Source organism: Syngnathus floridae, chromosome 1 (assembly GCF_059516105.1).
Source record: "Syngnathus floridae isolate MCC-2025c chromosome 1, RoL_Sflo_1.0, whole genome shotgun sequence".
NCBI lineage: Eukaryota > Metazoa > Chordata > Actinopteri > Syngnathiformes > Syngnathidae > Syngnathus > Syngnathus floridae.
The window spans coordinates 4537838-4564799 of NC_142413.1; the positions used below are offsets into that span (position 1 = coordinate 4537838).

The 26962-nt window shown below is 40.8% G+C and overlaps 1 long non-coding RNA gene across 4 annotated transcripts; it reads left to right on the forward strand.

Annotated features, from left to right (window-relative positions):
• Window positions 1–566: 566 nt before the first annotated feature.
• LOC148403493 (uncharacterized) lies at window positions 567–26962 on the forward strand. Of its 4 annotated transcripts, none has more exons than XR_015862136.1 (3): window positions 567–712; window positions 1020–1098; window positions 26216–26962. It is a non-coding gene; the product is annotated as an uncharacterized LOC148403493 (long non-coding RNA). The 4 variants fall into 4 exon arrangements; XR_015862132.1 differs by lacking the exon at window positions 26216–26962 and adding an exon at window positions 23631–24002; XR_015862123.1 differs by lacking the exon at window positions 26216–26962 and adding an exon at window positions 17773–20732.

Sequence of the window (26962 nt, forward strand, 5' to 3'; positions counted from 1 at the left end):
CTTGCTATCATGTCGTAGGTTGTTCTTTATTGTCGAATGTTCTTATATTTAATATTGTATTGTGACCTTATTTGTCAACATGCTCACTTTTTGGCACTGTTCTGAGGGGGGGGGGAACATAACTTAGTCTTGCTGTTGCTTTACAGCAAATAATGGTAAGCAAATTGCGGGCTGGGGGCCACTTGCGGACCACCCACAATCTCTAACTGGCCCTCACAGTGACCATGAAGTCAAAGAAAACTGATGTAAAAGTATGACGTAAAAAAAAAAAGCAATGTTTTTATACTGGAAGTTGTGCTTTCAATGTGAACATGTGTGGATGCTAGTATTAGCAATGTAGCAAGTACGCAAGCGCTATATGATTTCTGTTTAGCAATTATTAGCAAAAGTAACAACAGTGGTTGTAATGTTAGCGAGGTTCTTATTTTCTGTTTGGTGGAGGGAAACGAGACAAGATTTGCCTTCTGCATTTAACATAACATTGTTTTAATGTAGCCTGTTTAATGTTTGTATGGCTACACATTATTACATTTTATATATTTTCATCTTATTTTTGATACCCATTGTGGGAACCACCGCTAACGATGCCGCACTTCTACTCCAGCAAATTAAGCTGAAGAAGCTTTTTGTGTCTCCGCCAAATTGGGTTTTGCAATCTTCACCCATTGGAAATCAACAAACGAAGAGCTTCCAGACTTGCTTTGCATGACAAGTGAGAAAATGGCAAACACATTTCAACATCTACCACGGACATGCCGCCAAGTCCCAGCCCTATCAATGGCGGGGTGGTCCAACATTTAACGCAACCTCTGTGCCGCGGTTGGGCCTTTAATATTGTTGCAAAATGTTCCATTTGTACCCGTAATCGTGTCATTTTTGGACCACAAGCAGCTGTCCACTTAGTTCCCTGATGGGTAATGAGATAATGACCGCCACACCCACACATGTGATCAATTTCTATTTGGAACATGATGTTAGGAAGTCAAGAAAGTGACTTTGACCAATTTTTATTTATGCAGGAGGGGAGGCTGAAGCACGAGGCAAATGACAGACAAGCACAACTGCTGAAACAAAGCAAAGAAATGACATTTCCAAAAGGTAAGTTACATTTTAAAAGGATTCTTAGAAAAATGAGGAGGATGAAACAGGATTTTTAAAAAGATACAGAATGTTCTACTATTTTTATATGCAAGAACCTGAATAAGCCATTTGCAAGGCAAAATTTGTGTTTTGCGCTTCAAACGCATAAAAAATGATTTTTAAAGTTTTCAATGGCCCCTTTTATGGAAAATCTACACAGACCTGCTGTCATTTTTAAAGGTAAAAAATAGCATCATATAAAATATCAATAAAATGAGCCCATTTTGAAGGGATCATTTAATGTTTTGTTGTTCTTTTGATTCGTGCAAAGGCTTGAAACCTTGTCAGTCAAATTTTCTGACTGTTTGATTTTCCTTGGGTGGGGTGTTTTCTCTTAAAACCTCATCAATTTTATACTGATCTATTTTAACAAATAAGACAAATTATTTTCTTTTATATAATCAATGCAAACCCTAACCCTTTTAAGAATCCTATCCTGTTTTTGGATGTTTGAATCTAGGGAAAAAAAACATAGGGGAAAAAAATGTTGGTGCTGCTGTAAGGATTGACATCTTTTTTTGACAAGCTACCTTTTGGGGTTGCTGCTTCGTGACTGCAGGAACTCTACCACGGTTATTCTTAACTCCTCATCCTCAATTGAGCGAAAGCATCGCTGGATAACTGCCAAGTGAGCAATTGAAATAAAACTGGAGATGAGGTGATATTTGTGAGTCACTTTTTTTTTTTAGGGAGGGGAGCGGTTGGAGGACTTGCTCCCAAAAAGTATTGCGACCCACTTCTTAAGCCGTTACATAATCAACGAGGAGTCGGACTGGACTCAAATGATAAACAGCGCTAGCTGTAGCATGAGCGAGCGAACGGAGTAGGAGGTCCGGGATGGAAGCTATCTTTAGATTGGTGGGCTAACCTCGTGTGGACCTTGCCTGAAGCCAAAAGTGAGAAAGAGAAGCGTAGAGATTACATAGCTCGCATGCTGGAGCAACACAGCGCAAATCCCTCCTTACAGTACGTTGTTTTCACCGAGCAGCCTGTCAGAAACAATTACGTTGGTCGGAAGGATTTCTATCCCGAGAGATCCTCGCTGAAAGTGACTGGCAACAGAACTCGAATGGCTCCAAAGCCCTCCAAGCCTCAGCTTGGATGCAAGCATGTTGGCGACTGACTGTACCTTTAAATTTCACACAAGACCATGTGAGGTGAAGGGGATTTTAAATTGATTAGCTCACCCGGATGAATTACGTACATAGATAAATACTTCGTTAAAAAATGACGGCAGAATCTAATGGGATCTCATTTGAGCGGTCGCAAGAAACTGCAGAATTAGCCATGACCTTTGTTGCGCTGCGGTGGGAGGAATCGGTATCGATTACCGATACCGGGTATCGATATTGGGCCGATTCCGGTCTTAATTTAATGTATCGGGTACTCGCGGAGGAAGTCGATACTGTTATCGATGTCTATCGGAGACTCAGATTAGGTCTGTGTAGGGTTCTCACCAATCAGTCTTAGATTTATTTATTCAGCTCAGTGTATGACGTCAGACTTCTTCTTTGTGGTTTTCTTCCAAGTCGTGTCATTCGTTACAGGTGTGCCACCTAGTGGTCAGACTGAGACAAAATTGGGCTGCTGGTTAAACAGACGGGTTTAAAGATATTGCTAAATGTTACTTGGAGCATTGCTGTATTGAATTGAATTCTTCTTGACAGAATCAAAACATGATGGAAAAAAAATCTTTAAAGAAGTTCACATCAGAAATTCATGAATTTGTGCCCTATTTCAAAAATCTAAAAATAAAGAATAAAAAATTCTAAGGGTAAAGTCAGACTTGTGAAGTCATACCCGTTTTTAGAGGTATTATTTAATTGTAAAGGGTTGCCTGGGATAGATATGATAGCATCAAAAAGTTGTGAAAGTCCTCAAAATCTGAGCACAATGTCAAAAAAAAAAATCCCGGATCTGTGAGACTTCTTTTAGAAAAGTCAAAAAAGATCTGAAGCTGTGTCCCTTTTTAAGTTGCTCTTAAGAAAAATGTAAGCAGAACCTTAAAAAAAATGTCAGAACATTTTTGAAGGCTTGCTGAAAAAAAAATCCAAGCACATCAAGAAATCCCAACTGTATAAGGGTTTATGAGTCATATTTAAAAAAAAAAAAAAAAAAAAAGGAGTTCTTAAACGGAATATCTAATGATAATGTATGAAACCATATTTTTAGAGTTTGAAAGTTTGTAATGATTTTTTTTTTCTGTGTGCGATTGATCCGGCCTAACAACAACAACCAGGCCTTTTTCTGTCGACATTATGGATTCCCCGGAGACGAGCGCAGACACTCGGCTAATTTACAGTGTCGATAGCAGCGGCCATGTTGTCCTTTAGCGTTAGCGTCCGAATGTTGTTTGGAAGCCTTGACCCTCATATTGACACACAAGTGGCGCGACTCCTCCCAACCGTGTATAAGCACACAAGAACCGTACTTCCGTTTTAACAAGTCCCCACTGAAAAAAAAATTGAAAACCATCGCAGTTGTTGTTGTTTCATAAATCCCAAAATGTCCTCGGCGTGCTAGCTACTTTCATTTGATTTCCTTTCCTGTCGGACAAGAGCCGTTCCGTCTTCCGCCTCTCCGTTGCTTCGCCGTGCCGATATCTCCCGCGCACTCTTCCAAAATTCAATAACATCCCACTCTGTCGGAAGTGTCGGGTTTCACGAAGCGTTGAAATATGAACAATTTCCTCGATTAGTGATCGTATTATTCCTCTTTTTTTTTTCCCTCCTTTGTGTGTACTTGTATGTGTGTGTCTAAACATATACTCCACAGGGCACACTTCAAGTGTGAACTAAATTATAAATGTCTTAATATCATCTCCAACTTCGGGCTAGTAGGCCCTTCTAGTGACTAGCATGGATATTTTATAAAAAATAAATAAATAAAATCAAAATACAATAGCCTACGGCTCTGATGGGGTTTGTTTCCCGTTGACAGGTTATGTTTGCATCCGGTGAGGAGTGAAATCTGTTTCTGAAATAATGCGCTCAATTATTTTCCTTGCGAGAAGACAACCTTTCATTCAAGCGGCAGATGAACACGGGCATTAGCATACAAATATTTGTCGTCGGCGCCGTTCGCCATGCGTCACCATGACTCCGGAGAGAGGAGGAAAGCAAGTACGCTTTGACAGATGGGGGGATTTCAAAGCGCTCTTGGTTTTATTCGGGAGTTTTATTTGAGAGTTCTGAGTAACCACTTTTCTTTTATCGAACGACATCTTCTCACATCTTTTTATTGAATCTCTTGATAGGTGGAGAGTACAAAATAGCTCGGACACAAAGAAGAACAAACAACCACAGAGGCCACGAACGCGTTTGTGTTTTCTTTGCTTTTAGAGGTTTGGTGTTTTATCCATTTTTTTTTTTTTTTTTTAAACAGGGCTCACAAGAGTCACAAGCATGTTGCCTCTTTTTGTAGTTGGGGGATGTAGGTTATTTTAGTTGTCTTATTTTTTTGGTTTTTACTTTCTGGACCTGGATTTCCCATTTCTTGAAATATGAATGAGACAGAAAAATGTATCCATCTCCGGGGCGGCCATTTTATCTTGTCGCCTAAAAATGACATCACAATGCCCAAGTCCGGTCCTTCCTCCCCGTTTTATTGATAAACCGATCCGTTTGGAAGCTTATGCTCTGTTCGCCCCGGAAAGCCGACTACCGCGACTTAATAGATCCCTTCGGGAACAGCGCGCACTGAACTATGAGACAAAATGTTAGCTTCCAGAAGACCTGCGTCTGTGTGCATGTGTGTTGGAGGAAACTGCAGATTTGACAGTTGGAAACTTGGAAAGAAAGTTTGGAGGCAAACGCGTAGAAGTTGATGGAGGTCATAAAAGCAGACGTACACAATGTTGCCACGGCGACTGCTCAATTTAATGTTCTATAAGGTTAACCAATCAAAATGACCTTGCACTTGCCCATCGATAGAACATTATATTACATTGGAGTATACCACCTGAAATATTAAAACTAAACATAACATCCATGCGCAGTTTTATTGGATTCTATTTTCATTATTTTTTTGCTGCATGTACAGTGCATTTCTTCAAGTAGGAGAATACTTGTGTGCTCAGCTTGAGGCTATTTTTAACAAACAGCATATTTCTAGATCCTCTGCCTTTTATTTCTTTGTCCTTTAGCCTCTGCAGTTAGGAGCAAATGGATAGTTTTGAAATAGCTAATTTGAAGTTGATGTGGATGTCAGTGAGCTAAATACGCACCGATACAGCATCGAAACTATCTCGCTGCGTTTAGCTGTGCAATCGGATTAAGTTTAGCGCGCCCATGCTGCTTCGTTCTACCGGCTCCGTCTGACCTTAAGCTCCCGACTCTTTATGTATGCACAACAGAGCTCCATTATGAAAAATAGAAATAAAAACATGTGTTAAATTAACATTTTATATGCATATGCGCGTCAGGGTTGAATATTAGCATTCTTTAAGGGTTCTCTGTAGTTCACGAAACATTTCACAAATCAGATGTTGCGCAATATTTTCCTGGCATAGCCTCCTTTTTTACAAACTGATTTTTAATTTTGACATCATAATTATTTAAATGTCCATTTTCTTCATATGTTTCCAATGGGTGTATGTTGGATTTTTTTTAATTGAATTTTTTTTTCAATTAACTAGTTATATATTACCAAAAAAACTATATTAACGCTGGGAGTGTTGCTATAAATTCACGTCCTGCAATTACATTCACATTTTTCAATTTTCTGAATGAATTTTACCGAGCAGAACATGGTACTATGCAAAATATATCTATGCACTGTACATCTATGTAATAATCAGCATCTCTGCTGAGTATGATGCATTTTTTAAAGCACGTTTTTAATCATGTGTTTTGATGGTTTTATAACGAGCATGTCGGGAACTTGCTTAATTTTTCCCACTTTGAAACATTTGGGGGGAAAAAACAATTTAGCTTTTGGAACTGTTGAAGATGTCAGTGAGGACATCTTTGAACTCTTCAATAATCCTGGTGCAGATCAAAATCCTGATCGCTCGCTGCTCTAAATTACACATTCCGGAATACTGAAACAGGAATAGAGACCCAGATCTCTTCGACCCACAACATAATTGATACAGAACTTGTACGATGTCGCTCGCAAAGTTCTGTCCTTAAATACCAGAGCAAGGATTTGTCTCTGTCCTACCTTGGGGGAAAAAAAATAAAAAATACTCTCCCGAGTGCACACATTTGAAGCAGTGACGTAATGGTCTCATTAGCCAAAGACCGTGTCAGTAAAATTCTATATAATCTGCTTTTATCGGCGGAGCGAGACTACAGGGAGGAGCGGGGACTTATTTTGGAAATGCTTCACACTAGGGAAAGCATCATTATCTGTGTTTGCATGCCTTTTTTTTTTCGTTCCCTGGGTATCCTGTCACATACTGAGATTTATTAGAATTTATTTTGCCCCCGTTTTTATCCCTCCTTGGGGGCTGGATGCACTGATCTATGTGACAGGATGCTTAGCAGGAACTTTTTAGACACGGGGAAAATTTCTCTCTGCAACTTGCTTGATTCCTTCCATGCTCTAAGATGGGTCTGCTCGTTATTATTGCGAGGTGGAAGGTGGTGGGGGGGGTTACATGTGTAATCGATATGGTAATCGATTTTAAAACGATTTGTTAGACAGCCCTGGCGTGAAGTACATGCTATCAAGCTACAATGATTCACTCGAGCGGATCGAGTTACGCGACCTTCCTTCCTCGCTTCTGTTTTCCAGCCTCCCCACCTGATTTTTTTTGTTCTCTTTGTTTTGCTCCCTTGTTTACCCGCCCTCCCCACCTTCTTTTCAATCCATCACCAGGTTGGCGTTTTTTTTGTTTTTTTTCTCGGCGACATTTCACACGACGGTGTGACATGGCCGCGGGACGTGTAAACACGAGGCTTGACAGATGCAGATGAGTTGTGTCACCAGCAAGATGTACAGATTTGTCAGGCCTCTCACAGTTCGCGAGCGTTTGACACCGTGCCGCCAAGAACCCGTCTGGAGTTTATTTGCGGAGACGCCGCTTGCACATCCGAGCCGTATAGAGTTGTCTTCGGAAATTCGGATGGATTGATTGCTTTGTCGCTTTTTTAATGGGAACGTTCATACGAGGTTTGCATTGTTTACCCCATACGACGCAAACACGTGTACTCCGCTGTCATTTCAACTCTCGCTATTTCCAGAATTGGCAAGGCCAACATTGCAAATTGGTCTACAAGTGCAGAATAATAGAAACATGCCGCACTTTTGTATTTGCCAGGCGATAGCAGCTTATTCAAAAATGTGTGACGCCAGCAAGTCACCGGCGGGCCGCATTGAGCTGTCAGATGTTATCTGGTGCTACAATCAAAAAAACGAGATGCTACACTGCATTCATAAATATGCCATCGCCGGCTGTTTCAATATTTAGCAGTGACTGGGCGAGAAGGGATTGGACGGGTGTCATAGGAATCGGGAAAGTAAAGTTTTAAAAATAAGCATGTAGTCTTAAGGGTGAGCTCTTGAATAATTCAGCCAAGAATGATTTTAAAAAATTAAATAGCCTAAACTTTAATAACAGTATTGGCTTCACTGACACCCTGTTCATGTTTGAGCTAATTTTGAGGCGCTGCAAAGTATAGCACCCGTACGTTTGAGTTAAGTTTCAGTTGGCGCTCCTGTTTACCGTTGCTTTTAATTTCATAGTTTTAATGGTGTGTTTGTTTTTATTTTCAAAGACTCAGTCAATACTGTAACCCCTCTTTTCAGTTTCGATAGGTGCTGCTGTTTTGGTTCGCAATAGACTCAGTAGTTGGCTGATTTGTAAAAAGTAACTGCCATCTAGTGGCCGGATGTCATCATTGCAGCGATGCGCAAATCACAACACTGCAGAATTTGCGGTTTGGCCGCTCGCTAGACTGTAAAAAGTGTCTTTTCCAAATGTCTTACTGTTTTCGAGCAAGCAGCAAACTGACTGTGCTCATGCTTTGGAAGACCTTTTTTCGAGAACTTTTTATTTCCTGTCCTAATTGGGTAGAATGTCTTTGAACCAGTCACTGCGGTGTAAAGCTTCTTTGTATGACTCACATCAAATTAACCCCCGCCCCCCTCCCCCCCCCCAAAAAAAAAAACGCATAAACAAGGTCGTGCATAAGCTATTCATCCCGTCAGATGATTTCTCAAATAGACAGAAGCACGGCATCGGCATCACTTGAGTCTTGCCGCCCCTCGCCACCCTCCCCGCCGCCCTCATGACAGGCGTCTCCATGGTACCCCTCAGATCACGGTGGCGCCACCACTCCAGTTCCTTACGTTTCAACCGAACCCCCACCCCACCCCACCCCTCAAGTTTCTCTTCTTCTTCCTCCGCAACCCGGGCACCACACATACACGAACCTCCACGGCACTCACTAACAAACTTTACGAACATCTTCCTTAAATGGGATGCGTCATTGCTTTAAATTGAGGTGTGGCATCTGCGCCATTATGAAATCTTGTCTTTAAAAATTGACCTCGGAGGTCAATTGCCTGAGCGACAAAACGTTTTTTTTTTCTAGCAAAATGAAGCCGTTAAACTATCTTTTGTTGCCTTTCAAACAGTAATGTAAGAATTAAGCCTTGACTTGAATTTTATATTTTTCTATTTCTGCGTTTCAAGTTCCTTAATGCAGCTTTAAAACAAGCCATGGAAAGGGACACCCAGAACAATCCATGATGGATTTTGTTTTCATTGCAGCGTAGTAAACATTATAGCACCTCCCCGCCACTGCGCGCTCTGGAGGTTTGAGGTAGTTTATTGATTTTCGTGTTGCTCTCGGCCGGCGCCGACGAGCGAAGGCCATCAACATGGCCTCTCATGTTTGTGGCAAATGAACCCAACCGGTGGCCGTTTTCAACTCCCCGCAGACGCTCGCTTCCCATGTTGTGACCTTCAACGCGCAGCTGACTTCACGCCTCGTGTATCAGGATAGAGCGGAGCGAGTCTTTTTTTAAAACAAAGTGAGGATTTATTAGACTGTCTGTTTGTTTTTTTGCCAGCTGCTGAGCTTGCTTCTGTTTGGAGATGCGGTGTGGAATCGGATACCGATACAAAATGCTGGGTTTACACAGCATCTATGAAATTGGTGGAGCAGTCAGGACGCGTGCGTAAAAGAAAATTAGCCAAATATTGTAATATCGATTATCAGAATGAGGTCAAATCAAAAGACAATCTAAAGTATTTTTTCTGCTGGTATTTTGTTAGATGGACGCAGCCGGAAAGGGGAGTGTGTGCCGTTGTGGGAGGGAGCACAGCCGACTTGTATGTCAGCTAAGGTGGCTAATTGCCTTTAAATTCAGTCTACATCACTTATAGCTGGTTGAAATTCCAAATTGTCAAATGCATCAGGAGCATCAAATAGAAAATAGTGAGACTGCCAGATTCCCAAACTAGACTTGCCTAGACCAGGAGCACAAATGTGTGAGAAAATGTAGAATTTACCAAAAAATAATTATCACACCATTAACATGTATTATTATGAGTACATTTAAAATACCATCAAACAAAATACAAAATCTTCCAGGTTCTTTATATATGTACGGTTGTTTTAAATGGTTTAATCAAGATTAGACCTTGAAAAATGTAACCTAAACTTTGGAAATCTCTCAAAACTGCTCCAAACTACGCTTCACTGAGTGTCTTTTTGTTCTGGCGCTTTTGTGGTTGTGCAAGGACCAAAGGACAAGAAAGTTTACTTTGTTCAAGCAGGGCCATGTAAAAGTTGCATGGGCGTCCTTGTTATTCGGATACACAGCGTTCTTGTTTGCCTGAGGACAAGCAGAAGAGAGGCATAATTTTAGCACGCTCTATTAGAGCTCATTCAATTATGGAGACAAAATGTACACAGATCGTTGTTGGATATGACTAATTGTTGAGCTAATACGCCGCAGCGTGAAACACCGCAGGACAATTGTGCACAGAGGATTTCTTTTGCCGGATTTCATGGTTTTTTTAAGATTCCGTTGTCAATACGACACCCAATAGCCACGTCAGTTTGGATTTGGCGTGAGTAGGCCAACAATTGGGATTTTTTTTGGCTCAATCTTGGCTTCTTCCAATTTTAGCCATTAAGCTCAATTTGAAGCTATGTCTGGAAAAGGGAACAAAAGGAAGCAGAGTGTCGTCTGTGTCAGTTTACCCGCTGTAGGATCATCAAGTCTTGTTCTTCCATAAGCCTTGGATGTGACAGTCTCCATTTTGTAATGAGATGGAGTCATTGCACAATCCCACACCAGCTAGCGGCGGAAAAGTTCCCCTGCCGTACACGGCTCTGACAAACATTCAAAATTTAAACTGTTTATATTTAGCTGCTTCATGACTGAATAATGCGACCAACCCGCCATGCTTTGCATGCCAAAACCACTGCAGGGTGCCCGCCATGATGAAAAATAGATGCGCGTTCCATACCAGAGTCCCCCCCCCCCGCCCCCCTCACATCCCCCAACACCATCCCTAGCGCCAACTTATACTGCGAAAAAATGGAAAAACAAAAATATTTTCGGGGAATAGTCCTTGGGGTGCTGCCATTGAAGGTCCAAATGTTTTGGGCCTCCTGTTGAGTTGAGCATTAAGATCATTTCCAATTCTATTGTCGAATTCCAAAATAGAATTTAGTCCTCAATGGATTTACGGTAATGAAAAGTAGTACTCTGAAATGAGCCATTAGCAAACCAGAAAAGTTAGCTAATCGCAAAATAACATTTGAACATCCTGGGATTATAAAACGGCAGCCTGAAGGAAATGGTTTCTAGAACGCCATTCCTGTAACAACCTCTAAATCCATCATTAGCTTGACAAAATCCATGAGACATAAAAGTAAATCCGCCCGTAATGATTCGTGGATCTGTAATTAGCATCGAAAGGGATCGATGACAATAACATTATCCTCAGCTAATCGGTTTAGCCGCCAATGTAGACAACGTAGCGGCAAAGACAAAAGCGGCATATTCTTTGCTTGACGTCTTTATACGCACTTAGCATTTCTCTGCAAACAGATAAGATGTGCTACTTTTCCCCGCGTGAGCTAACAAGCAAGCGCTCGCTGGCATCTGAAGGACCTCCTGATTGACACGCCGTCACAACTCGAGGTCTCGAGGTAGACGCCGAGGGGGGAAAAAAACATAGGATCGTGCCGACGAGTTCCCTGCCTTAATTACCGCTCACAACAATCTCATATCATGAGATGATCCGCGGCTCGTTTTCGAGAGTGACGTTCGCTTGTTACACAACGGCAGCTGTCAGCATTTACATATCGCGGCGTTGACAGGCAAGCGTACAAAATCAAGTCTTTGCTACATTTGGATGATGAACTTTTTTTTTTTTTTTTACCCAAAAAATTATAATAAACTTAGTGAAAATGCAATTCAATATGAAAAAAGTTAAGGAAAAGACATTTCACCGATTTAATTTCATCCAACTGCAGTTCGTCAAAGTAATAATACATGATTTTTTTTCCCCCTCTCATAACATTACAGATTTATTCTTGGAAAATACTGATAAGAGTCAAAATATGCCCACCACCTTCAAAAAAAAAAGTAATTTTTTTCTTGTGATATTACAAATTTATGGTTGTTTGAAAAAAAATATTTTATTTACAATCTTTCTTTTGAATTGTAATTTTACAATTTACTTTAACAGCTAATAAAAGTCAATTCTCAAAAAATTTCAGTTTTTCTCCTAAAGAAACAAAATGCCTTTTTTCCTTATCTTTAAAATATTACAGTTCTAATATTGGAAAATGTGAAAACAAGTATTTTCTTGTATCATTTTTTTTCTTCGAATTTCATGACTTATCTTCTTCCATCCATCTGCTATACTGTTAAACTCCTCCGTTGTCCAAACAATATGTTCCGACATTGTGACCCGACAACAAAACAAAAAAATCATATTAGCTCACAATAACACCTGACAAAACACATCTCTACTGTCCGTATTTTTCCAGATTTGACAGAAACTTTCCGATAATGAGAAGCATTTTTGAACTGAAAATAGCTCCATCCCCAATTCAGTTGGAATCTCGCCAGCTATCCCGATTCTCGGACGACGACAAAAGGACCGGGGCGCCTGTTGCTGACTCAGAAGCGCTCATTAGCATACAGCTGCCACTAGCCAGGCTGCAGCTGCCAACGTGGGAAGCGGGAAACGGGAAACGGGGCAGGCTACAACAAGAGCTCCCCATTGTTCTCCATGGATTTCATTTGACAACTCTAAAGAGGTCAAGTCTTAATATCACTGTTACATGGTTAAAAATACCAAATTCAATAACGTAATAATATGACTTTATTGTGGGGGGGAAAAAAACTCTCACTCAACAGCCAAAAACGCTTGCGGATTTTATCTTGCCCCCGCTGCCGTTTTGTCGTTTGACGTGTCGTTGAGGCCGAATCACATTGAGGCTGCGGGCGGATTGCTTATCTGTCACCATAAGCGCAAACAGGTTGCTGATGCCGCCGCTTAACGTGCTCTCACTAAGGCCCCCCCCCCCCTCGTCAAATCCGTCCCCGCCGCCCCCGTGATGTATCGACGGCGTTTGTCTCGGCAGAGCCCAATTTTCTGGCCAATCCCGCGCCGGGTTATCAGAGCGTCGTCATAAAGAATGTATGACAGGACCCCGCGAGGCGTGAGGGATGGCTTCGCCGGAGCAGCGAGGGCCGGCGCGGACGGAATAAATGCACGGCGGCGTAACTTACGGCCTTGAGTCCGTATTACACGGCCACCTTGAAATCTCCGAGCGAGACGCTTCTTGAGAAGTGGAAAAAGTGAAACGCTCAAGGAAGAACTCGGGGAAAGTCACTTTACGTAGAGGGAAATGGTTGTCATGGTAGCGGTGAAGTGGTTTGCACAAGGGATGAAATGGACATGGAAAGTGGAAAATGGCAGAGGGACGATTAGTGTCTCAGGGACTTTGGTAACAAGGTTGTCGCAATCCAATCGTGACATTTTCAAAATTGAGGTTTTGAATTGAATTTTGCATGAAATGCTAAAAGTGGAGATCAATGCTTGGAAGTCAAACTCATTTTTTTTAAACGCTACTTTGGGGCCTACTTTTGTTCCGGGCTCAAATCTAGCGAAGATGGTGGTTTGTTTCTTTTGATATTTTGCTAGACATTGCCCGAGCAGAATTTGGTATAATCAGGACGTTTGCGCCGTTGTGGGATGGAAGGAGAATTTTTTCCAGCAGTCGCAGTGCAAATCCAGTCCGCCGTGTCTGAAATTACGAAACAAAACCATCATACGGATCATACCTGCGTCCCCAGCAACATTTTGTAAAGCTTGACTCTAATTAACTGAAGCACCTCTCGTCAGTTCATTATTGCTGCATTTCACCAAGCTGCCACCAGGTGACGCCAAATTACTAATTTCTTCGAGACACTGCTTCAAAGCTTATTCAAATAAGGCAGTTTTTCAGCACACAAGCAAGGATTCCAAAATACGAAATTGTGAGCGAGCAAAATAGCGAATGCTGGAGTGCGACTATGCAGCGGGCTAACTATTGTTGCACAGGCAGGTAGAATTCTGCTAAAAAAGTATTGGTTTTCATGGCTGGGGAGACCTCCGACAGGGTGTTTTCTTAACCGGCAGTCGACAGACAGAAAGAGCGAGATCAATACAACGGTCTGGATGGTGACACCCAAACAAATGAAAATAGCCTCGGCGGCACAATGGCAGCAATCTATGTTGGGTGGGCCCCATGTCAAGACGGAGCGACGCTAGATGATTCCTCTCCCATTGTTTGCGGCTTAGCGACACCTCCAGAGGATCCCGGCGGCCGAGATGCCATTAACGGTCTCCGATTGGGGACAATCGCAGAGCGACTCGCTCATTTCTTGCAAAAGTTCCTTTCCAATTAATCTTGGAGGGAAGTCTTTTTTTTTTTTTTCTCCACCTGTGTGGAGCTCATGAAAAGCGGTTCGAAAAAAGCTTGCTAACAAGGTTCCTTTCATTGCTAGCCAAGGATGAAAAGGTCTTTATGGAGACTTATCTGTGTGAGGCACAATGGGACTTGATTATGTCTACATAAGGCCCTCCATGTTAAGATGGGAATTATAAATTTTGACATTTATGAATTTTAAAATATCACATGTTTTGAGATGAGGAAAAATGCATTTTGGTAATGAATAATGCTGTGTGTGAATGTGTGGTGACGCAAATTGAATTGCTAATTGGTCAAAGAAAACTAACAAAATTCAAAATGTTGTATCTACGTAAGGAGTAAACATGCGGCCGCTACTTTCAGCGCACACCAGGAAGTAGTTGTGCATATGTGCTAAAATTAAAAGCGCTCGCGTTAATGCGCTCGTGATGTGTACGGTTTTGTTCGGATTGCCTAATGAGCTGGTTTGGTTTGATCCTTTTTGTTTTCTAATATTTTGAAGAGCTCTCAAAGGACCTGGTCCTCAGCTGAAAATGACCTTGGCAGACGTACACAAGGCAAACGTACGCATATGATTAATTCATTTCTTTGCCTGACTGCATGTGGAAAACAGTTGGGAGATTAATTATAAATTTTGCAGAAGTGCAAAGATGAATGTTTGTTTTGAAAAAAAAAAAAAAAAAAACGTAACGGCGGTGATATAACTGCTCACGCTCAAAGAAGAGGGTCAAAGTTGTTTAAAAGTCAAACAGATTGTAATCGGAATTCTGCGATCTGTTAGTGCCGATTACGTCTTGCAACTGATTGTAAAAAAATATAAAAATATTGTAGAATTTTCTTGACTGACTGATTTAATTTGTTTTAAAAAATAGTTAGGTTTTTATCACAAAGGAAATCCTATGATTACAAAGGAATTAAATAAATTTGTACCTAAGGCAAATTTGCTTTTTCATATTTATTTAAAGAAAAATGTATGATATATTTTAGGTTAAAAAAATCCTCCATCAAATAAAGTGTTATGAATAAAGTTGTGTTCACAAAAATAAAGCTATACATATATGATTTTAAATAATACAATTGCATATAAGGAAAATAGTTATAATATTATTTTGGGAATGATTCAAAAACAGGGAGATGTTAACATTTTAAAAGAGAAGATGCTTTTTTTTTTTTTTTATTTATACGGCATATTAAAATTATTGACCTGGCAGTGACACACGAGATACAAGAGGGCATAAAAGTCTAATTTTGCAGCGGGTCACATTGACCCATGTACATTTGGTGTATCAAAGAAACAAGCAAAAAGAGGAGGCTTAAGAGGGTGACACAAATGACACAAGCGTCATCTCTTCCATTGCTTTGACAAAAGTCTTTGCCGCGCTAAGAAAAGCTCCATTGTGATACTTCCCAAGCCAGAAACCGCACGGTAATGGCGACTTCATCTTTTTTCTTTCTGTTGGGGACTATTCTATTAAAGGTTCCAGTGAATGAGGTCCCAGTGGTCCCCATTACAGCAGCCGAGTAGTCATTAATCACCGACGAGCGCGTATTTCAACGCGGAGTCCGCCTTGACTTTGCGATAGCCATTCATTAGCACTTTCCACCACTGTCTTTTCTTAGCGTTTGCATCCCCCGCCCGAAACCCCCCCCCCTCCCACCCACTATCCCACCTGGAGTTGGTCCTTTTTTTTTGCTGACATTGCTGCTTTTCAGTCGCTGTGTGAGTGGGGAAATGGAGAACGAGCGAGTTTCAGAGTACAGAACACATCCGCTGCAAAGTATCTATCTTTGTCATTCCAAAGCTGAGCTGGGTCGTAAAAATACGCACCGAGACTTTGGAGTTTTCAAGGGGGAAGTCAACCCCCAAATTTTCTTCATAATCATACGTTCTGTGCAGCCCAACTAGTCGAAGCACAATGTTCCGATCAACGTTTCGTTTGTTGAATATGAATGAAACGGGCAAAATCCACCTGTTTTTAGCCATCTCATGGGGCGGCCATTTTGGCACCTTCTGTCGACTGAAAATAAAATCACATTTGCCAGGTCACACCCAATCATAGATCAGCAATTTTCTGAAGCTGAGCCGTAATTGGTTGTGACCTGAGACCTGGCAACTGTGATGTCATTTCCAGGTGACAGCAAGTGGCAAAATGGCTGCCCCCCTGAGATGGATAAAAATGGGTGAATTTTGTTGTGGTAATCTTTTTTTTTTTTCCCGAATGTATTTGTTCATAAGAATTCTAGAGGCCTTTGGAGTGTTGATTCCGTGATTTTCAAAAAATTCCATAAATATCCCAAAACCAAATGTACTGAAATTCTCGTCAAACATGGACAGTTTCATTTATTTAGAAGCAAATCTCTTCTTAAAATGTGTCTGTCATTATTATTTTTGCATCGTCAACTTTTGTTGTTGTAAATATCTCCCCGTCAACTATCACAATCAGCCCCAGCGAAGCATGGCGAAGATGCTATTTTCTATTGTTTATGCAACATGAGTGTCAAAACGCCGTAAGCAAGAATGAAGTGTGAATTCCGAATCGACTTCTCGCTTTGAAGCTGAAGCATATGCAACATGAGACAGATGCCGATGTGAGCGCAATGTGACTATTATTATGAATAAATATCAACATACTGAGTTGCGAGGTATGCGACCCGATTGCATTTGCGCAATCAGTAGACCGCTGCGACCCAGGCAAAATTCCAAACGATCCCACTGAAGTGGCTGTAGAAAAAAAAACGGCGAATCCCTGGGGCTGTCTTTGCATGCGTCAAACTGGGATTCGCTTGCATGGCTAAAAAGGTACTGTCAAAGAAACGGCGCTTGTTTTTCTCTGACGAAGTTCTATTTTGGGTTGTTTTTGTAGCCCACCAAAGTACGATAAAGCCCTGCGTAAGTGCTTCCGTCAGCAGGCGTGCACCAAATGAGTTGGGAAGGGAGGAATATTCCCGGCTAATGGCCGATGGATCCAAGCAGAAATCTTTGATCTGTACTCTCCTGCTAATTCCCTGGTTCAACGCGGGCTTTCATGATCAAACACTCGCTTGGAAACCCAACTTGGTACTGGACATAGAACTAAAATGATTTTACAAATCTATCTATCTATCTATCTATCTATCTATCTATCTATCTATCTATCTATCTATCTATCTATCTATCTATCTATCTATCTATCTATCTATCTATCTATCTATTTTGCTAGCTAGACAAGCAACATGGTTAGTTGCTTAGAGGTTATCTATCTATCTATTTCGCTAGCTAGCTAGACAAACAACATGGGAATGAACTGAACTAATCAACCAGCTAGCTTGCTAACTAGCTAAACAAACAACATGGGAATAAACTGAATTTATCAACGAGCTAGCTTGCTAGCTAGCTAAACAAACAACATAGGAATAAACTGAACTTAAAGTTAAACATTCATCCAAATGAATATATTTCAACTTTGATATGACCTTGCTAATTTACCGTCAACAATCAAATCATTAAAGCACCTTCGAAATAATACCAGCAAGTTTTACGATAAGCAAATCATCAAATTTGTAAACTGGATTATTTAAAGATGCATGCTCTTACATAAGCACATTTTAAAAGTCAGCTGTGGCCATAAGGCAACTCTACTGCTTCAATAAAAGAGGAGGAAATGCTGTTTCCATGTCTTTTTTTTTTTTTTTTTTAACGCTTGGAAAACATGAAGCCTCCTTTTGAGACTCTCCCGCTCTGTTCTTGATTCAACAGCCGATTTAACATTCGACCCAGTTTCTGCGAGGATCTCCACCGGGACGCAACCCAAAAGTGTCATGCAGCAGAACCGGAATAATAAAGACCCTCACTGCGGAAAATGAAAGCGAAAACGACCCCCCGCCCCTCAACTCTCCGACTACCCGTCTTTATTTGCGATGGATGAACAAACAGTTCAGCCGTTAACGTCATTGCACATGGATGATCTGCTTATCCGCAACGCAAACACAACAAGCACTTTTCGTAATCAATTTCTAAAGAGGTGCACAGAAACAATCAGCGCACAGTTGGCAATTATTCCGACACATCCCATATTGAAAGCTCTTGGATGTACTATGAAATGACATCCAAACTATTCATTCCAAGCCACCCGCACCAATGTAATTAGTATTCTAATTTTATGTAATTACTATGCGTTGCACAAGGGTAGTCAACGAGCGCCGAGTACCGATGGGAATTTTGACTGGAGTTAACGAAGCACACATTGTCTCAGCCTTTCATCCTAGTCTAATTATAGAAATGCTGATATTGATTAGGAATGTTTTTCAACTCAACGCATCGCAACATTGAAACATTTCATGCTGGTCAGGCTTTGGGATTGATACGTGAAGGAAATGTGGGATGTAATGACTGCTAATTAAAGGACTAACTTCTGACTAAAGATTTTGTAAACGACAGCTAATCACTAGAGTACTACAGTTGACATGTAAACTGACTAATGTCGACGTAATGCTGGCATGACCGCACAGACAATTAGTTTAAGGTGCGCTGTATGTTTTTTGACAACTACACTTAGCTACTTTAATATTTTAAACAACTTTTTCTCTTAACCTTGGTTGCTCTGAATCTAAATGCATATGGTGTTCCACAGAGTTCAATTTTGGGGCCCCTGTTGTTTTTGTTGTATTTGCTGCCTCTTATAGGCTGGTGAAATTTCGGTCTTTGTTTTTATAGGATTTTTACTTTAAGACCCATTGTTTACAGCTATGGTTGTATTTAAAGCGCTCTATAAATCAAGTTGAGTTGAGATGAAAATTTAATGAGGTACCCTACTTAGTTTTTTACATTCGATTTTTTTTTTTACGTGGTCACAACCTGGATTTTGGTTCTTTTTGCACTAATTGATAGCACTCACAAAGAACTGTTCGGCTTTCTCTGAAATTTCTTGTCTCACTATTTGGTAGCCTTTGTGGCCAGTTAAAGCGTCTCTCTCTGTCGGTCTTTGCTTGTCTTTGAAGGATATCTGAAAGTTCCCTCAATAATGAATTACCAAAATGTCAGACCTCCTGTGTCTTTGAATGAGTTCTTGGTATTTTTTTCTGTGGGTCTACTCACGACTGACGTGCCTACAAAATTGAATTCTGGGTACTGACGGGTGAGCCACACCCAAACTGAGGAGTTGTAAAGTAAACCAAGTGCTTGACTTCTATGCCTTGATGCAAAAAAAAAAGCTGCTTAAAAAAAAAAAAAAAAATTAGGCCAACATGCTGTAAATTACATCGCCTGGGTTGTTGTTGTCTTGTGTGAGTTTCCCTCAACCCAGTCTCCGATGCGTTACGGCTATAATTAGCCTAGATTCGTGAGAAGGCCACTTGGAAAGGGAATGCATGAATTTTGATAATCATGAGCTCATAATTTTAATCATCATCATCCTATAGTTTTTAGAAACCAAACACAAAAAGGCTCATTGATGAAGTCAAAACATCATAAAGATTTGATGATGGCCTGCTCAAAGCTTTTTGTTGGCCTGAACAATCCGACATGTTTAGTGGTTGCATTCTTGCATCAAAAAAAAAAAAAAACAGAAAAGTAGTATTCCACAGAGATGAAGTATACAACCCCCGCATGCCAAAAAGGTTTTTTGTACGACGTTAAATTTAATTAGACAGTGCGGAAGTTAATTTCCACAAATTTGCTGAGAGCTGATTTGCGGTAGCACAAAGTGCAGTGAGACGAGTGAAAAGTGTGGAGAAAGTGGAACAAACTTTTCCCTCTAAATCCAGGCCAACGCTTTACCAGTCTCTGCCAAGCATGGACGCTTTTGTTTTTCCTTTTTTTTTTCCCTTCACCACAATGCCAGTGCTGCTCTAGGTCTTTGTTTGAACCCTCACTACGTATTAATTTGGGACAAAGATGGAGCACTAACAAAGTTAAACTTGGCCCAACTTGGCGGCACGAAGCACTTTCTATTAGGTTGCGGGTCAAAATGACCCATTTTAAAATGAATACAATGTTAAAAAGCAATCTAGTGCGTCACATACTGTGCTGATTAAAATTGTGTGGTTATTTTGTTTTTTTTACACTCAATTGACATGCACTAACCATGTCCTGAGACAGTCTGGCCTCGGGTCAAAATGACCCCTGAACATTTGCCATAAATGAACACAACACGAGGCTCAAAGTGACTTGCAGGAGATCGTGTTATACGGGAAATAACACCTTTGTGAGGTGACTTGCAGGCACTAACAAAGACACTTCATGTGTTTGGCAGCATGGACCCTCAGGGTGTGTGCATGTGTGTATGTGTGTGTATGTGTGGGACGGGGGCGGGTGGTGGCACTTCAGGACCTGGCCCTGTTTGATCTATAGAGAATGCAACGGAGATGTCAGCACAGGGAATGGTTATTTCCCCCTCGGGAAGAAGCAGCCACAATCGCTGTGCCTAAAAATATATTACAGGTATAAAGTCAGATGTGAATAGCAGAATGGCTTTGAAATGGTAAATTAGCGTCTGCTCTCCTTCTTCGCCCGTCACCGATACGCCACGCTCAGGGTTGCGCTGGTCTCGCTTACCTTCTCTCACACACACACACACAGACACACAGTACTTAATTATACAATTAATCAGAGTCATGTGGTATAATTCATTGCATTCAATGATCTGCTTTTGACCTTGTGGGACAAAAAAAGAGAAATTAGTGGTTTGACCTCAATGAGCAAGTATAAGAATTCACTTTGATTTGGATGGATTTGGATATTTGTTAGAATAAATGGTACGAACATATACAATGATTGGTTGCACAATTGCAAATAAATTATAAATGATACCATATGAAGATATTCTATTTTGTTGTTAAAACTCATTGTCATTCATTATTAAAATGTCTTAAAGTATTTTAATTTTGTTGTTAATAATTTTTTTTTAGTTAACTACGAAAACCAAAAATATATAATTTTGTATTTATTTTTACTTTTTGTAATCAGAAATCCAAGTCAATTTTTATTATTTTTCTGTGTGCTGATTACAAAACTGCCCTCATTTTGTTCTCCAGCGCATCATATTTTCATAAAAATAGTATAATAATAAATGCAATATAATATGATAATATTTTAGACATATTTATGAATCAACTGTTGGGTTTAATAACAGGTGGTATTTTTCATAGCTATAAACCAACACATAATAAAATCTGTATTGCGCAAACTTTTACAGCTTAAACTTCAAAACAACAAAAAAGAAAATATCTCCAAAGGCTGACGTACTAGAAAAAAAAAGTAAATATATTTTTAAAAGAAGCATCCAAATTACATTAATGATAACAAAGCCATCTCTGATTAAAAATTGCTATTGACCTGTCTAATAGTCATAAATAAAAAATCACTCATGGCACAGCGGTTCTTTTCCCTGACTTTGTTGCGGGGAGTAAACAACTTCGATAATGAATGTGGCTGGGTCCTGATTAAATTAATTTTACAAATTCATTTAAAAAAGAATGAAATATTATACCACTAATAAAATAAACTTTATCTGGCCCGCTTGTCAATCTGTGCAAAAAGAAAATGTGAACACAAAAAGTCTGCCCACCACTGGCAAAACACCGACCCTAATGTGCAAATATAAGCGCTGACATAATATCTGACCGCTTGATCATCATCAATTAATTCCGGCGTCAGTCAGCCTCGTCAATCAAATTGCCAGACTTCCGTAACTCCGCCTTTTTTCACACTGCGTCCGTTCTGCCCTCTCTCCATCAAGATGCCAAAGAGCACTTATCGGGCAGGAGACCCAAGAGGAAAGAAAAATAACCCTCAGCACTTCCCAGAGCTGGCGGCTGACAAACGATTGGGTCGGCTGTGGAAGTGATTCGACCATATCGGTAATATGAGTGATGAATACGAGCGGCGTCACGTTGGCGTTCATCATTCAGGAGCGAGACATCACCCTGAGGAGCTCTGATGACAACGTGTGCGTCTCTGGAAAGCAAAGACGGCTCAGATAGAAACACCTGAAAAATCTACTTTCACGCACTCATCAAGTATTTGTACTTTGCGTCATATTTGGAAATGGAAAAATCTCCCAGGATGGAATTTTATTATCATCACAAGTCTGTACGGTTACATAACATTCGAGGGATAAGAGATGGGAAAAGAAGCTGATTGGCCGACGTCGTTGGAACGAGACTCGAAATGGCACCCGGTGCCGATGAAATTCCGATTGAATCCAAGTTCCATTATTTATTTATTTTATTATTATTATTTTCCCGTGTTGCATACTAAGCTGTAACATAACGTGGCAACCAGTGTGCTGGCGAGGGTGATAGATTTCAAAGTGGGCCAACGCATCAATCAATGTCACGAGGGTGATTGGTTGTTTGTGTGTGGGTGAGCGAATGGCGCCGGGCCCTCCATCTTGAACATGCGAAGGTTGGCTGATTGCTCTCTCTGCCTTTCGATATTCATTGGAGCAATCCGACACCTGTCTTATGGATCGCGAGCTCCGAGGGAAAGATCCTATTTACACTTCGACTCGGACAATCCCGATGTGTGCATGGCCTCGAGCAATTTTCGCAAGAATTGAAATTGAACCCTATGAATTCTGCCTAGCAACTCATTTCTTAAATTGTCACATTGTGTCTAGCAGAAAACTGTATTTTATTGTCCAGAAACATTTTTAGAAGGGCAATTTGAAGAACTAATACAAACTTAGCATTTCCGAATGAGTTGTATTGTTTCTCAGAAAAGCTACATTGATCTAAAAAACGACATCTAGTATAATCTAATTCTGACAACATTAATTGTGTTCAACTCAAAATCAAAACTCAGGACTCGACTGTTAAAAACTCAAACAACATTTCTGATATAAATGTTTTTTTTTACAAAATTAATGTAATTTAAAGCCAATAGACCAATCCTGGGTGAAATATACCGAAGCAGAACTAAATTCATATCTGCTTTCCAGTTCTGTTTAGCTCGTATGAAGTTCTACTCAGATACTCCGATATTATCGCCTGCAATTTTGCTGCTTAAAGTTTAATATGCTTCGTTTCAACGTGATTCAAGCCAGGCTTCTTTGAAGTGTATCAGATCACCCAAGCGCTTAATTCCAGTGCTAAATGTCAAGCTAAGGTTAGCTTGCCAATTGGCCCGATTCCTTGTAATCTTTTCATGAGGACAATACTTGTCAGCATTATCTTATTGACCAACATGGAGGTTCCGATTGATGATTTGATCATTTAGTTGGCAAGCCGCCTCTCGTCGCTAGCTAGCTGACGCTACGTAAGTAGCGCTGAGTTTTCCTCGGCTTCCAACTACTAGCTTGTAGGCGGTGTGAGCACGGCCGCTTCAGCGAAACTTTTTGGGACGGTTTAGTTTTTGTTTTGCTGTTCACTGTGTTTTGATGATGCAAATTTTGACTGAATGCTTATATTAAGCCTTGACCCGGTGCTCCCGCTCGACATAACAATCGAGGTATTTCATTTATCAGTCACGCTTTTCAGTGTGAAGAAAAAGTCAATGTTTGGCTCATTGTTAATACCTCCAGATGGCCTTCCGTTGTTTGATGCTATTCTTCTCCAACGCGGCATAAAGCAAAGCATGTGGGTGTTCGGGCTCTTGACGGTTATGTATATTTTCAGTGTGTTGCTGTGGCCTTCGGAGGATTAGTCACGGGTCTGTGAGCGTTACCGGAGTGGAATTAGGACCCCGCTGTGTTTGCAAGCAACACGAGCAGCTCACAAGCTTCACAAACAAAAAGAAAGAGTGAAAGCAGGCGGAGGATCGGCCTTCTGTTAACTACTTAAAGCAGTGCTACTCAAAAACTGGGACCGCAAACTCATTAGCTATCCACTATTGTCAAATATTGTATTGCAATGTTTTTCCCTCCATTCCTCTTCCACCCAGTTCTTTAAGTGTGTCAAACACTACCCCAAAAAAATAATGGAATTAATAATAATGAATTCTTACTGCAATTCTGTCATCGTTGTGTTCATGTGTCTAACAAAAAAAAAAAAAAGAACGACGCTGATGCTTGTATCGCTCGAACTTTTACTTTTTAGGTGGATTTATTACGCTGTGATCTTCCATGCTTCATCATAAAAAAAACAAGACGGGCTTTGATCAACGGCACCCCCAAAAAAAAGCTCCGGTAAAACATGGGTGGAATTGGCTTCATGTTTGACAAAGCAATTGTTTGATATATGTTTTGTACGTAGCGACCGTGGGACAACAAGCCAAGCTTTGGCTTCATGAAATATTTAGTTAGTCGCGACAATCATGAAGCCTCAAATATCCATGATTGAATTTACTACCCCACATTTTCCATAATCATAAAGGGGAAGTTACCTTTTTTTGCATTAAATATATTAAACACGGTTCAGCTCTGCTTTACTTGCTGCTAATGCAAAAAAAAAAAAAGTTATGGTTATAGCCCTTGAGCAAAGCACAACCGACAAAAGCTGAAACCAAAAAAATCTAAGTCATTTTTGACTCCAGTCAAAATTCCAGTGTTTTCTTGTTTTTATTGTAATTTAAGAAAAACACTCTCGCCTCTTCATTGTCCTAAAAAGTTCACTAATTACAATTCAAATCAGTCCCTTTAATTGTTCATCTGTTTGTTTGGGAAGTTTTTTTTTTTTATTTGTGCTATGAAGCTCCCAAGGATAGACACCGCGAGAATTTTCGGATCAAAACATCGCCGGGCTTAGGCTGGATGATGCTGCCAGCGGCGTTAGCCTTGTTTTCCTCTCCTTGATCTGATTCCCAACTCGTCGACGGGAAGGTAAAGAACGCAAAACAAATACACTTTAATGATGTGTTCCAGTTCCACCTGGCGACAACCATGATTTTTTGAATAATATATTGCCCTATATAACAAGTGATTGATCTGTTGTGAGGTGGGCTACAACCCCCCCCATGCCCCCTTACTCTACATGAAAAATGCCTCTGTCATAGAAAGTCATTGGTAATTGGTGGGTTGGTGTATGGAGGGGCGTAATTGATAGGGAAGCAAACTGCTTGTTACTAGGCAGAATTCAAATTGTACCGAAATGAATGTTTGAAAATAAATGCACTCCATATAATCATTAAATATAACTGATCTGTGTTTCGCTAATTTACTGTATTGTATTAAAAAAAACAAAGAAGCCAAATAAATATCCAGTGACACTTAGCCTACCACTAGAGGGAGCCCACATGCCGCACTTTGAGAATCAAAGTGAAATTTGCCATACATTTGACAGTACTTTTTAAAAGTCTGAGCTCAATGAGGAATTATTCTTGTCTACCCGCTTGGTAGAGAAATGCTGGTGGTTGAAAACCAATATTTGACCTTGCTTGAAATGTTACTCACCCGAAATGCTACCATTTGCGCGTTGCAATCCTGTCTTTTTGAAGATAAACGTACCTTTAAAGGAACCGTGCATACATATCAGTCCACATCAGACAACTCGTTTGCATATCTGACCTGTCAATAACGGCGGAGATGGTGAGCCGCAGAGCGAAGGCGGGATTTAATTCATCATCGTCGTATCTCTGTTCTTTGTTCTCGGGGTAAATGTGGCGGGCATGCTTCAAAGGCATTTTAATGGGGCGGCAGCGTGAAGATGCCAGGAGGCCAATTACAAATGTGCGCTATACTTTAGTACTTTCCGTGAATCCTGCTGCTCAGATATGGTGATAGCTCAGATTCCTCTCCTGTGGAATAGCTGACCTTGACCTGGGTAGAATTGGTCGTATGCAAACAGCACGAGGAGTACCTCAAGTTGTCTGCAGCTCCGAGCTGCGGAAAGAGTGAAATTTCGACTATTCAAGCTATCGCTAATGCTTGGAGTTTGCGTTGATGGGATTATAAGGCTTGAAAGGTGGAATCTCAGTGAAACGACTCATATGAGTCGGCCATGTTTTCTCCATGGCTCAGTGAATCATCTAAGTCTGCGATCTTGGGGCGAGTCAAATTATCTGAGTCTTTAGACTCAAGTCATTCAGTCAAATTGACGTAAGCCGCTGCGTGTTTGGTCCAGCCGCAAACGTAAATTGTTTCCAATGAGTCTGTTCACTTGAGCCATTGAATCAGAGTCTGCTAACTCCACTTAGTGAGCCAAGTCATCTGAGTCTAAAGTTTTCGTTGAGTTTGTTCATTTGAGTCAGTGAATCAATGTGTCTGAGTCTGCCAACAATACTCAGTGAACCAAATAGTCTGATTGAGTCTCTTCACTTGAGTCAGGATCCAGCCAGAGGACTCGTAGGACCCAGAACTTGTGATTCCCGATTCAGTCCAAAGACACAAATCTGGAGTTTGGATGTGGATAAGAAATCCAGCTGTTGGTAAATCAAATGTTTGACATTATCTCGGTAACTGTTTCCCCATATCAGGGCTACTCTTCAGGTTTGATTAGGTGTCAGCCATAAAGTGGAAAAATAAAAGAAAGAGGGATCAAATAAAGAAGACATTTTGGAACATGTGTTGAAGCTGGACAGCGTTCTGTGACTATTTATCACAGCTCCTCAGCTTGTACAGTACCAGAATATTTTCTTCACCTCCGTCTCTAACACAACATCCATCCAGTCAAACAAAAAGAAAAAAATGGTCCCAGTTGGGGTAAGGGAGCCTTCCCCATCCATCTGCTTGGAGATGAGTGCCCTTGGATGTCACAAAATGCCTCAACATGCCCCTCATGCTCATCAGCCAGGAAGAGCCTCACCCTGCCTCGCGTCTCGGCTTTGGCACTGGCGTTCGGTTCTCGGCAGGGTGCGCTTGATTTGACCAGAAGGAGGCGTCTCATGATTGATGACTCCCGCCACGGCGCCGCGGCCACACCGATCTGGCTTGGGCTGTATTTGCAGATGTGTATGGCCTGCCTGTGAGTAATTTAGCGCACCTCAAGCATTTCTCTGCCAGCTTTAGCTTGGGGAGCCATGAAATAATTTGCAGTAAATTGTCATATCGTTTAATAAAAAAGTGCTTAGCTAC